The sequence below is a fragment of the Pseudopipra pipra genome, unplaced genomic scaffold (assembly GCF_036250125.1).
Source record: "Pseudopipra pipra isolate bDixPip1 unplaced genomic scaffold, bDixPip1.hap1 HAP1_SCAFFOLD_487, whole genome shotgun sequence".
NCBI classification, from domain to species: Eukaryota; Metazoa; Chordata; class Aves; order Passeriformes; family Pipridae; genus Pseudopipra; species Pseudopipra pipra.
In genome coordinates, this window is record NW_026990969.1 from 18,200 (window position 1) to 31,096 (window position 12,897).

General features: G+C 52.9%; 1 long non-coding RNA gene across 1 annotated transcript; it reads left to right on the forward strand.

Moving 5' to 3' along the window:
* Window positions 1–2,930: 2,930 nt before the first annotated feature.
* LOC135408466 (uncharacterized) lies at window positions 2,931–3,685 on the forward strand. Its single transcript, XR_010427625.1, has 4 exons — window positions 2,931–3,129; window positions 3,243–3,304; window positions 3,398–3,454; window positions 3,552–3,685. It is a non-coding gene; the product is annotated as an uncharacterized LOC135408466 (long non-coding RNA).
* Window positions 3,686–12,897: the final 9,212 nt, after the last annotated feature.

Consider the following 12,897-nt stretch of genomic DNA (forward strand, 5'->3'; position numbering starts at 1 on the left):
GCCGCGCCGCTCCCCTTCCCGGCGCCGCAGCCCGCGCCGCGCCGCTCCCCTTCCCGGCGCCGCAGCCCGCGCCGCGCCGCTCCCCTTCCCGGCGCCGCAGCCCGCGCCGCGCCGCTCCCCTTCCCGGCGCCGCAGCCCGCGCCGCCCCGCTGCCCTTCCCGGCGCCGCAGCCCCCTCCGCTCCAACTCCCGCCATTCTGCTCCAGTCCCTCCGCTCCAGCCCCTACCCGAATCCAATACCAACCCTAAATCTAATAGCAACTATAATACCTGCTCACGTTAGGAGTCCTTTTCTTTGTCAGGCTCTTTACCTATCCTGATTTTAAGTCAGAGATGCAAAACAGGTGCTGCTGCTCCCAGAGCCTTTATACTGTCTTGGATTGGGCTGCTCCCTTTCTCCCGGGGCCTCAAGGGAAGGGAGGTGGGCACGACCAGGGGTATATTAACCCCAGCCTTTGGTCAGGGAAGTCATTCAGCAGGCAGGCTTCAATGGGATAAGAGCTCTCCCTTTCTTTCATTTAATGGCACTTCTCAAGCTATTCCTGCTTTATTAAAGCATCAGCTTTGGTATCCAAAGAAGCAGAGCTGTATATGGTAATGAAGAGGATTACACTCACATGCAGGGTTTTTAAATTTAATAACTTGGTGTTGCTAAGCTGCTTTTATAATTGGTTATCTCTTTTTCTTTTCCTTAGGAGCCTTGCATATTTTGGGATTTCCTGATCATCTCAACTGCAGTTTGGCATTTTTTCACCAGTGTTATCCAGTCCTCAGGTGAAGCTGCTCTGTGTTGAAGATGTTACAGACACTCAGGTTTGCAAGTAGTCAGTGGGGGGTTACAGCCCACAGATAGAGTGAGGGCTGGGGTGCCAGTTAGGAATTGCTAGGGTTTTTTTGAGGTAGTATGGGTGGAAAGCAGTGTCCAGGAGCCCCCTAAATGCCTGTGAAGGCACCCACTGACTTTTCAGATGTGCTACTTAAGTTTTCTTCTCATTCACCCAGATATTCTGTGCAATTACAGCTGCAGTCTTTGGCTGCAGGCAGTGACCCTGGGTGGTTTGCCTAAAGAGAAGGGAGACTCTTTGAGCTCTCCCCATCTATCTGGGTGACTTTGGTTAGGGTTTCTTTACCATGTCAGAGGGGTAGGGTGTAAAGCAGAGTTGAACAGAACAGAGGCCAGAGGAGCAGAGCAAGAAGGTGGGTCATCACCTGACATCAGCACAAAGATGTGGCTTTTAGCTCCATGTTTACTTGTGTGTTAAGGATTTTGTTGTTTGGGTTTGTTTTTTCTTTGTTTTCAGCTGCAGAGCCCTGGGCCCAGGAGGCTCTAGGCACTGGAGGGGAGGTGGTCCCGGTGAGCAAGGTGAGCATTGACTCCAGGACAGAACTAGATGGTCTTTTACAGGTGTTGTGGTAAATCTGTGCACATGCTTTGTTTCTTGTGTTTTCCAGGGGTTCTGCCACCTTCTAACAGACAGTCCAGTGCTTCAGGGCCCCTGCTGGTAAGAGGTCACTGTGGAGGAGAGGTAGGTAGGAGCTACCCCAGGAAAGGCATCCTTTCAGGCAGTACCTCAGTCTGTACATTTGCCTTTGGCTTTTTTACTTTGCAGAGAATGTGTGCAGCCTGAGAGGGCCGGAGCCACCTGCCAATTAGGTTTGATGGTCTTCAGCTGTCCTTGTGAGTAATCTCCTAGTACTACGAGGGTCATCAATTAAGGCTGGACCTTTCCCAGTTGCAGGTGCCATCCAGCCTGCCTTTGGCAAAGGAGGAGCATTGAGGTTGAGTCGGGGAGGTAGGGAGTAGGTGCTGGCGTCTCCCTTACTTTCAGAAACACCCATAACTTTTTTTCTCACTCCCCCAGGTACGGCACACGGTGACGGCAGCAGCCTCTGACTGGGATCAGAGCCAGTGGCCTGAGAACCTCTCAGCTCAGGGGAGGGTGAGTAGCCAATTGCAGGGTTATCTCCCACGTGCTGCCCAACTCTTGTGTCAGTTTCTGTTTTCTTTCTCGTAGCCAACCGAGTCAGTGATCTCACAGGACCCTCTGAGCCAGCCGGGCGTCCTTCCTTCACATCGAAGATGGATTCACATCCCCAGCTGTGGGAAAGATAAGTGGAGGACTCCCACCTGGAGAGGGGATGAGAGCTGGGTCCAGTTTTATGGTTAGGAGGGAGGGATTTTCAAATGAGCCCAGGGGAAAGGGTCTGCCCTAACAGGCCCTTGGCACACATAGGAGGAGCAGTTTACTTTTCATCATGGAGTAGGATGTGCAGGGCAGAGCTGTTCAGGTCTGTGTCATGTCCTTTGTCCAGTCTGTGTTTCGTGTCTTACTATTCACAGTCACCACATCTTTGCTTTCTGCCCTCAAAGCTCTTATCTGAGGCATCATTCCTAGGGTCTTGAACCTCTGCACTGCCCAGCCCAGTGCCCATACCATCCGTTCTTTGTCTCACTAGCTTGGATGTGCATCAGAATCGCATCTGAGAAGTGTCAGGTCAGGTGTCTTTTACAGCCTCCTTACAGGTTGTATCGGTGGCTGTGCTGTGCAGTCATCTCTTGTAACCGCCTGGGATTTCTGAGAGTTTAAGAAGATTCTGAACATAGCCTTGTCTCCCATCCATCTTAGCAATTTTGTAGGCAGTTCTTGTCCCAGGCCATTCTGTTAGAGTGTCTTTTCAGGCTCCCCAGAGCCTCCTCCGTTCAGTCTCACCGTATCCTCCGTCTTCTCGTGCGGCAGCACATCCATTTTGGCGTCATTCCTTTCTCAGAGTTCTCTCTCCTGGTTGCACCACAGCACTTGTCTGGAAATGTGTCCTTGGAGTTTGTGTTGGGCCTGGAACTGCTCTGCCCTGCAGTGTAGACTTGGGGGTAGGTGGAGTAGAAAGGAGACTTCCCGGTTACCCCATGGATAGGCTTAGGCACTGAGGACCTTAAAGTTAGGTCAGTGTTTGTTTGTGCAGGTTGTCTTTGGACCCCAGAGGGCTTGTCTAAGGAGAAATTAGAATTGCACAGCAGCTAAAGTCCCCCTGTATATATGGCTGACTTTGGTAACTCATTTCTTTGCAGTGTCAGAGGGACTGGATGTAAAGCAGAGATGAACAGAAGAGGCTGGAGGAGCACAGTCAGAAGGTGGGTTGTCATGTGAGGTCAGAGCCAAGACATGACTTTTGGCCCTAGGGTTACTTGATCATTTGGATGGTTTGGTGGTTTAGTTTTGTTTTTTTTATTTTTTTTTTTTTAAGATGCAGAGCCCTCAGCCCAGCAGATGACAGGCACCAGAGGGAAGGTGAGCCTGGTGAGCAAGGTGAGCAGTGACTGCAGGACAAAACTAGCTGCTCTTTTGCAGGTGGTTTACTTGTGGTGAAACTGTGTACATACTTGTTTTTTTGTTTTCCAGGCAATGCACCGACTTCTAACATACAGTCCAACGTGACGGGGACCCTGCCTGTAAGAGGTCACGGTCAAGGGGAGTCAGACAGAAGCTGCCATGGGAGCAGCAAACTCTTGGGCAGTATCTCAGTACTCACACTTGCCTCTGGGTTGTTTTGCAGGAGACGTACGAAGCCTCACAGGGCTGAAGCCAACTCACAGTGAGGTGACGGACACGGTTTGGTCCTCTGGAGCTGTCCTTGTAGGTAATCTCCGAGTATTGAAAGGATCAGCAATGAAGGATTGAGCTTTTTTGATTGCACGTGCCATCCAGCTAACCTTTGGGAGCAGATGAGCGTTGGAGGTGAGTCGGGGAGGCAGCAGGAGGAGCAGGAATCCACTGCAGCTATAGAGATGCCCTCTAATTTTGTCTCTCTCTCGCTCATGTGTCCCAGGAGATGATAGCACCTTGTCCAAGTCTGGTCAGAGCCAGTGACACGAGGACCTGCCTCGGTGACAGTGAGTTGAGGGATCGTGGGGGCTGGGGCCACGTGCCTCAGTACTCAGATCTGGAGTCTGGTTTTCTTTCTTGCAGTTGACTCCGAGTACTCTGATGATGGCAGGAACCTCTGAGGCAGCCCAGGTGCCCGTCCTGTGCATCCAAGATGGATTGGCATCCCCTGCTCTTGGCAAGATAAGTGCAGGGCAAAGCCCCAGAGAGGGGTTGGGAGTTGGTGCAAGTCTGTGCCTCGCCTGGAGGGATTTTTGAAATTAGTCTGGTGCAGGGGGTATCCTGTGACAGGTTATTTGGACGCATCAAAAGAAGTGCTTACTTTTTATCATGGGATTCCTGTGTGCAGGGCAGAGCAGTTCCAGTCTGTGTCACATCCTTTGTCTCATCCCTCTGTTTTGTGTCCTTCGTCTCTTAATTGTGTCACATGGTGTGTGTGGTCACAGGTGTGGGGTGTCTCACTTGGGGTCAGCCTGGAACTGCTCTGCCCTGCTCTGTGGATCAGTGGGTGGATAGAATATTTCTCAGTCTCACATGAACATGTCAGTTCCCTTAGAGAGTGGAGCCGATGGCTGTCCAGTCTGTGAGCAGGATGGTCTTGCAATGCCCTGCTTGGGTGTCTAGAGTCCCGGCTAGGTAGAGTAGGAACCAGTGTCTAGGGTTTAGAGGTTTTTGGCTTTCGTTGTGAGCAATCCCTAAATGTTTGAGAGCTGAGTGTTTGAGCATTTGCCCATTTCATTTGCAGGGGCAGTGTTGGGAGCAGCTGAAGAGAGAGGAACCTTGTAGGTGAGTTGGGGAGGCAGCAGGAGGAGCGGGGATCCACTGCACCTTTAGAGATGCCTTCTAAGTTTGTGTCTCACTCATTCAGGTATCCTGGAATGTGACATCCACAGTGTCCGACTCCGGTCACGGCCTGGGTGCTGGTGAGTAGTGGGATCACTGTGGTTTGAGCCCCATGCCACACAACTCACGTATTGCTTATGGTTTTCTTTCTCGCAGTTGACGCCGAGTAGTCTGACGATGGCAGGAACCTCTGAGCCAGCCCAGGTGCCCCTCCTGTGCATCAAAGCTGGATTGGCATCCCCTGCTCTCGGAAAGATAAGTGCAGGGCAAAGACCCAGAGAGTGGTTGGGAGTGGGTGCAAGTATGTGCATTGCCTGGAGGGATTTTTGCAATTAGTCCGGTGGAGTGGGTATCCTGGAACAGGTTATTTGGACGCATCAAAGGAAGGACTTACTTTTTATCATGGGATTCAGGTGTGCGGGGCAGAGCAGTTCCGGTCTGTGTCACGTCCTGTGTCTCGTGCGTGTTTTGTGTCACGTCCTGTGTCTCGTGCGTGTTTTGTGTCACGTCCTGTGTCTCGTGCGTGTTTTGTGTCACGTCCTGTGTGGGTCATGTCCTTTGTCTCGTGGTGTTTTGTGTCCCATGGTGTGTGTGGTCACAGGTGTGGGGTGTCTCACTTGGGGTCAGCCTGGACCTGCTCTGCCCTGCTCTGTGGATCAGTGGGTAGATAGAATATTGCTCAGAGTCTCACATGAACATGTCAGTTCCCTTAGACAGTGGAGCCGATGGCTGTCCAGTGTGTGAGCAGGATGGTCTTGCGATGCCCTGCTTGGGTGTATAGAATCCCGGCTAGGTAGAGTAGGAACCAGTGTCTAGGGTTTAGAGGTTTTTGGCTTTCGTTGTGAGCAATCCCTAAATGTTTGAGAGCTGAGTGTTTGAGCATTTGCCCATTTCATTTGCAGGGTCGGTCTTGGGAGCAGCTGAAGAGAGAGGAGCCTTGTAGGTGAGTTGGGGAGGCAGCAGGAGGAGCGGGGATCCACTGCACCTTTAGAGATGCCCTCTAATTTTGTCTCTCGCTCACTCGGGTATCCCAGAAGATGACAGCACGTTGTCCAACTGTGGTCAGAGCCAGCGACCCGAGGACCTGCCTCGGTGACAGTGAGTAGAGGGATCCTGGGGGCTGGGACCACGTGCCACACTACTCAGATATGGTGTCTGGTTTTCTTTCTCGCAGTTGACTCCGAGTAGTCTGATGATGGCAGGAACCTCTGAGGCAGCCCAGGTGCCCCTCCTCTGCATCAAAGCTGGATTGGCATCCCCTGCTCTCGGCAAGATAAGTGCAGGGCAAAGACCCAGAGAGGGGTTGGGAGTGGGTGCAAGTCTGTGCCTCGCCTGGAGGGATTTTTGCAATTAGTCCGGTGCAGGGGGTATCCTGTGACAGGTTATTTGGACGCATCAAAGGAAGGGCTTACTTTTTATCATGGGATTCCCGTGTGCAGGGCAGAGCAGTTCCGGTCTGTGTCACGTCCTTTGTCTCGTCCATGTTTTGTGTCCTTCGTCTCTTAATTGTGTCACGTGGTGTGTGTGGTCACAGGTGTGGGGTGTCTCACTTGGGGTCAGCCTGGACCTGCTCTGCCCTGCTCTGTGGATCAGTGGGTAGATAGAATATTGCTCAGAGTCTCACATGAACATGTCAGTTCCCTTAGACAGTGGAGCCGATGGCTGTCCAGTCTGTGAGCAGGATGGTCTTGCGATGCCCTGCTTGGGTGTATAGAATCCTGGCTAGGTAGAGTAGGAACCAGTGTCTAGGGTTTAGAGGTTTTTGGCTTTCGTTGTGAGCAATCCCTAAATGTTTGAGAGCTGAGTGTTTGAGCATTTGCCCATTTCATTTGCAGAGGCAGTCTTGGGAGCAGCTGAAGAGAGAGGAGCCTTGTAGGTGAGTTGGGGAGGCAGCAGGAGGAGCGGGGATCTACTGCAGCTTTCGAGATGCCTTCTAAGTTTGTGTCTCACTCACTCAGGTATCCCGGAACGTGACATCCACAGTGTCCGACTCCGCTCAGGACCTGGGTGCTGGTGAGTAGGGGGATCACTGGGGTTTGAGCCCCATGCCACACAACTCACGTATTGCTTGTGGTTTTCTTTCTCGCAGTTGGCTCCTAGTAGTCTGACGATGGCAGGAACCTCTGAGGCAGCCCAGGTGCTCCTCCTCTGCATCAAAGCTGGATTGGCATCCCCGGCTCTCGGCAAGATAAGTGCAGGGCCAAGTCCCAGGGAGTAGTTGGGAGTGGGTGCAAGTCTGTGCCTCGCCTGGAGGGATTTTTGCAATTAGTCCGGTGCAGGGGGTATCCTGTGACAGGTTATTTGGACGCATCAAAGGAAGGGCTTACTTTTTATCATGGGATTCACGTTTGCAGGGCAGAGCAGTTCTGGTGTGGGTCATGTCCTTTGTCTCGTGGTGTTTTGTGTCCCATGGTGTGTGTGGTCACAGGTGTGGGGTGTCTCACTTGGGGTCAGCCTGGACCTGCTCTGCCCTTCTCCGTGGATCAGTGGGTAGATGGAATATGGCTCCGAGTGTCAGGTGAACATGTCAGTTCCCTTAGAGAGTGGAGCCGATGGCTGTCCAGTCTGTGAGCAGGATGGTCTTGCGATGCCCTGCTTGGGTGTATAGAATCCCGGCTAGGTAGAGTAGGAACCAGTGTCTAGGGTTTAGAGGTTTTTGGCTTTCGTTGTGAGCAATCCCTAAATGTTTGAGAGCTGAGTGTTTGAGCATTTGCCCATTTCATTTGCAGGGTCGGTCTTGGGAGCAGCTGAAGAGAGAGGAGCCTTGTAGGTGAGTTGGGGAGGCAGCAGGAGGAGCGGGGATCCACTGCACCTTTAGAGATGCCCTCTAATTTTGTCTCTCGCTCACTCAGGTATCCCAGAAGATGACAGCACGTTGTCCAACTGTGGTCAGAGCCAGCGACCCGAGGACCTGCCTCGGTGACAGTGAGTAGAGGGATCCTGGGGGCTGGGACCACGTGCCACACTACTCAGATATGGTGTCTGGTTTTCTTTCTCGCAGTTGACTCCGAGTAGTCTGATGATGGCAGGAACCTCTGAGGCAGCCCAGGTGCCCCTCCTCTGCATCAAAGATGGATTGGCATCCCCTGCTCTCGGCAAGATAAGTGCCGGGCAAAGACCCAGAGAGGGGTTGGGAGTGGGTGCAAGTCTGTGCCTCGCCTGGAGGGATTTTTGCAATTAGTCCGGTGCAGGGGGTATCCTGTGACAGGTTATTTGGACGCATCAAAGGAAGGGCTTACTTTTTATCATGGGATTCCCGTGTGCCGGGCAGAGCAGTTCCGGTCTGTGTCACGTCCTTTGTCTCGTCCATGTTTTGTGTCCTTCGTCTCTTAATTGTGTCACGTGGTGTGTGTGGTCACAGGTGTGGGGTGTCTCACTTGGGGTCAGCCTGGAACTGCTCTGCCCTGCTCCATGGATCAGTGGGTAGATGGAATATGGCTCGGAGTGTGACGTCAACATGTCAGTTCCCTTAGACAGTGGAGCCGATGGCTGTCCAGTCTGTGAGCAGGATGGTCTTGCGATGCCCTGCTTGGGTGTATAGAGTCCCGACTGGGTAGAGTAGGAACCAGTGTCTAGGGTTTAGAGGTTTTTGGCTTTCGTTGTGAGCAATCCCTAAATGTTTGAGAGCTGAGTGTTTGAGCATTTGCCCATTTCATTTGCAGAGGCAGTCTTGGGAGCAGCTGAAGAGAGAGGAGCCTTGTAGGTGAGTTGGGGAGGCAGCAGGAGGAGCGGGGATCCACTGCAGCTTTCGAGATGCCTTCTAAGTTTGTGTCTCACTCACTCAGGTATCCCGGAACGTGACATCCACAGTGTCCGACTCCGCTCAGGACCTGGGTGCTGGTGAGTAGGGGGATCACTGGGGTTTGAGCCCCATGCCACACAACTCACGTATTGCTTGTGGTTTTCTTTCTCGCAGTTGGCTCCTAGTAGTCTGACAATGGCAGGAACCTCTGCGCCAGCCCAGGTGCTCCTCCTCTGCATCAAAGCTGGATTGGCATCCCCGGCTCTCGGCAAGATAAGTGCAGGGCCAAGTCCCAGGGAGTAGTTGGGAGTGGGTGCAAGTCTGTGCCTCGCCTGGAGGGATTTTTGCAATTAGTCCGGTGCAGGGGGTATCCTGTGACAGGTTATTTGGACGCATCAAAGGAAGGGCTTACTTTTTATCATGGGATTCCCGTGTGCCGGGCAGAGCAGTTCCGGTCTGTGTCACGTCCTTTGTCTCGTCCATGTTTTGTGTCCTTCATCTCTTAATTGTGTCACGTGGTGTGTGTGGTCACAGGTGTGGGGTGTCTCACTTGGGGTCAGCCTGGACCTGCTCTGCCCTGCTCTGTGGATCAGTGGGTAGATAGAATATTGCTCAGAGTCTCACATGAACATGTCAGTTCCCTTAGAGAGTGGAGCCGATGGCTGTCCAGTCTGTGAGCAGGATGGTCTTGCGATGCCCTGCTTGGGTGTATAGAATCCCGGCTAGGTAGAGTAGGAACCAGTGTCTAGGGTTTAGAGGTTTTTGGCTTTCGTTGTGAGCAATCCTTACATGTTTGAGAGCTGAGTGTTTGAGCATTTGCCCATTTCATTTGCAGGGTCGGTCTTGGGAGCAGCTGAAGAGAGAGGAGCCTTGTAGGTGAGTTGGGGAGGCAGCAGGAGGAGCGGGGATCCACTGCACCTTTAGAGATGCCCTCTAATTTTGTCTCTCGCTCACTCAGGTATCCCAGAAGATGACAGCACGTTGTCCAACTGTGGTCAGAGCCAGCGACCCGAGGACCTGCCTCGGTGACAGTGAGTAGAGGGATCCTGGGGGCTGGGACCACGTGCCACACTACTCAGATATGGTGTCTGGTTTTCTTTCTCGCAGTTGACTCCGAGTAGTCTGATGATGGCAGGAACCTCTGAGGCAGCCCAGGTGCCCCTCCTCTGCATCAAAGATGGATTGGCATCCCCTGCTCTCGGCAAGATAAGTGCCGGGCAAAGACCCAGAGAGGGGTTGGGAGTGGGTGCAAGTCTGTGCCTCGCCTGGAGGGATTTTTGCAATTAGTCCGGTGCAGGGGGTATCCTGTGACAGGTTATTTGGACGCATCAAAGGAAGGGCTTACTTTTTATCATGGGATTCCCGTGTGCAGGGCAGAGCAGTTCCGGTCTGTGTCACGTCCTTTGTCTCGTCCATGTTTTGTGTCCTTCGTCTCTTAATTGTGTCACGTGGTGTGTGTGGTCACAGGTGTGGGGTGTCTCACTTGGGGTCAGCCTGGACCTGCTCTGCCCTGCTCTGTGGATCAGTGGGTAGATAGAATATTGCTCAGAGTCTCACATGAACGTGTCAGTTCCCTTAGACAGTGGAGCCGATGGCTGTCCAGTCTGTGAGCAGGATGGTCTTGCGATGCCCTGCTTGGGTGTATAGAATCCTGGCTAGGTAGAGTAGGAACCAGTGTCTAGGGTTTAGAGGTTTTTGGCTTTCGTTGTGAGCAATCGCTAAATGTTTGAGAGCTGAGTGTTTGAGCATTTGCCCATTTCATTTGCAGAGGCAGTCTTGGGAGCAGCTGAAGAGAGAGGAGCCTTGTAGGTGAGTTGGGGAGGCAGCAGGAGGAGCGGGGATCTACTGCAGCTTTTGAGATGCCTTCTAAGTTTGTGTCTCACTCACTCAGGTATCCCGGAACGTGACATCCACAGTGTCCGACTCCGCTCAGGACCTGGGTGCTGGTGAGTAGGGGGATCACTGGGGTTTGAGCCCCATGCCACACAACTCACGTATTGCTTGTGGTTTTCTTTCTCGCAGTTGGCTCCTAGTAGTCTGACGATGGCAGGAACCTCTGAGGCAGCCCAGGTGCTCCTCCTCTGCATCAAAGCTGGATTGGCATCCCCGGCTCTCGGCAAGATAAGTGCAGGGCCAAGTCCCAGGGAGTAGTTGGGAGTGGGTGCAAGTCTGTGCCTCGCCTGGAGGGATTTTTGCAATTAGTCCGGTGCAGGGGGTATCCTGTGACAGGTTATTTGGACGCATCAAAGGAAGGGCTTACTTTTTATCATGGGATTCACGTTTGCAGGGCAGAGCAGTTCTGGTGTGGGTCATGTCCTTTGTCTCGTGGTGTTTTGTGTCCCATGGTGTGTGTGGTCACAGGTGTGGGGTGTCTCACTTGGGGTCAGCCTGGACCTGCTCTGCCCTTCTCCGTGGATCAGTGGGTAGATGGAATATGGCTCCGAGTGTCAGGTGAACATGTCAGTTCCCTTAGAGAGTGGAGCCGATGGCTGTCCAGTCTGTGAGCAGGATGGTCTTGCGATGCCCTGCTTGGGTGTATAGAATCCCGGCTAGGTAGAGTAGGAACCAGTGTCTAGGGTTTAGAGGTTTTTGGCTTTCGTTGTGAGCAATCCCTAAATGTTTGAGAGCTGAGTGTTTGAGCATTTGCCCATTTCATTTGCAGGGTCGGTCTTGGGAGCAGCTGAAGAGAGAGGAGCCTTGTAGGTGAGTTGGGGAGGCAGCAGGAGGAGCGGGGATCCACTGCACCTTTAGAGATGCCCTCTAATTTTGTCTCTCGCTCACTCAGGTATCCCAGAAGATGACAGCACGTTGTCCAACTGTGGTCAGAGCCAGCGACCCGAGGACCTGCCTCGGTGACAGTGAGTAGAGGGATCCTGGGGGCTGGGACCACGTGCCACACTACTCAGATATGGTGTCTGGTTTTCTTTCTCGCAGTTGACTCCGAGTAGTCTGATGATGGCAGGAACCTCTGAGGCAGCCCAGGTGCCCCTCCTCTGCATCAAAGATGGATTGGCATCCCCTGCTCTCGGCAAGATAAGTGCAGGGCAAAGACCTAGAGAGGGGTTGGGAGTGGGTGCAAGTCTGTGCCTGGCCTGGAGGGATTTTTGCAATTAGTCCGGTGCAGGGGGTATCCTGTGACAGGTTATTTGGACGCATCAAAGGAAGGGCTTACTTTTTATCATGGGATTCCCGTGTGCAGGGCAGAGCAGTTCCGGTCTGTGTCACGTCCTTTGTCTCGTCCATGTTTTGTGTCCTTCGTCTCTTAATTGTGTCACGTGGTGTGTGTGGTCACAGGTGTGGGGTGTCTCACTTGGGGTCAGCCTGGAACTGCTCTGCCCTGCTCCATGGATCAGTGGGTAGATGGAATATGGCTCGGAGTGTGACGTCAACATGTCAGTTCCCTTAGACAGTGGAGCCGATGGCTGTCCAGTCTGTGAGCAGGATGGTCTTGCGATGCCCTGCTTGGGTGTATAGAGTCCCGACTGGGTAGAGTAGGAACCAGTGTCTAGGGTTTAGAGGTTTTTGGCTTTCGTTGTGAGCAATCGCTAAATGTTTGAGAGCTGAGTGTTTGAGCATTTGCCCATTTCATTTGCAGAGGCAGTCTTGGGAGCAGCTGAAGAGAGAGGAGCCTTGTAGGTGAGTTGGGGAGGCAGCAGGAGGAGCGGGGATCCACTGCAGCTTTCGAGATGCCTTCTAAGTTTGTGTCTCACTCACTCAGGTATCCCGGAACGTGACATCCACAGTGTCCGACTCCGCTCAGGACCTGGGTGCTGGTGAGTAGGGGGATCACTGGGGTTTGAGCCCCATGCCACACAACTCACGTATTGCTTGTGGTTTTCTTTCTCGCAGTTGGCTCCTAGTAGTCTGACAATGGCAGGAACCTCTGCGCCAGCCCAGGTGCTCCTCCTCTGCATCAAAGCTGGATTGGCATCCCCGGCTCTCGGCAAGATAAGTGCAGGGCCAAGTCCCAGGGAGTAGTTGGGAGTGGGTGCAAGTCTGTGCCTCGCCTGGAGGGATTTTTGCAATTAGTCCGGTGCAGGGGGTATCCTGTGACAGGTTATTTGGACGCATCAAAGGAAGGGCTTACTTTTTATCATGGGATTCCCGTGTGCCGGGCAGAGCAGTTCCGGTCTGTGTCACGTCCTTTGTCTCGTCCATGTTTTGTGTCCTTCATCTCTTAATTGTGTCACGTGGTGTGTGTGGTCACAGGTGTGGGGTGTCTCACTTGGGGTCAGCCTGGACCTGCTCTGCCCTGCTCTGTGGATCAGTGGGTAGATAGAATATTGCTCAGAGTCTCACATGAACATGTCAGTTCCCTTAGAGAGTGGAGCCGATGGCTGTCCAGTCTGTGAGCAGGATGGTCTTGCAATGCCCTGCTTGGGTGTATAGAATCCCGGCTAGGTAGAGTAGGAACCAGTGTCTAGGGTTTAGA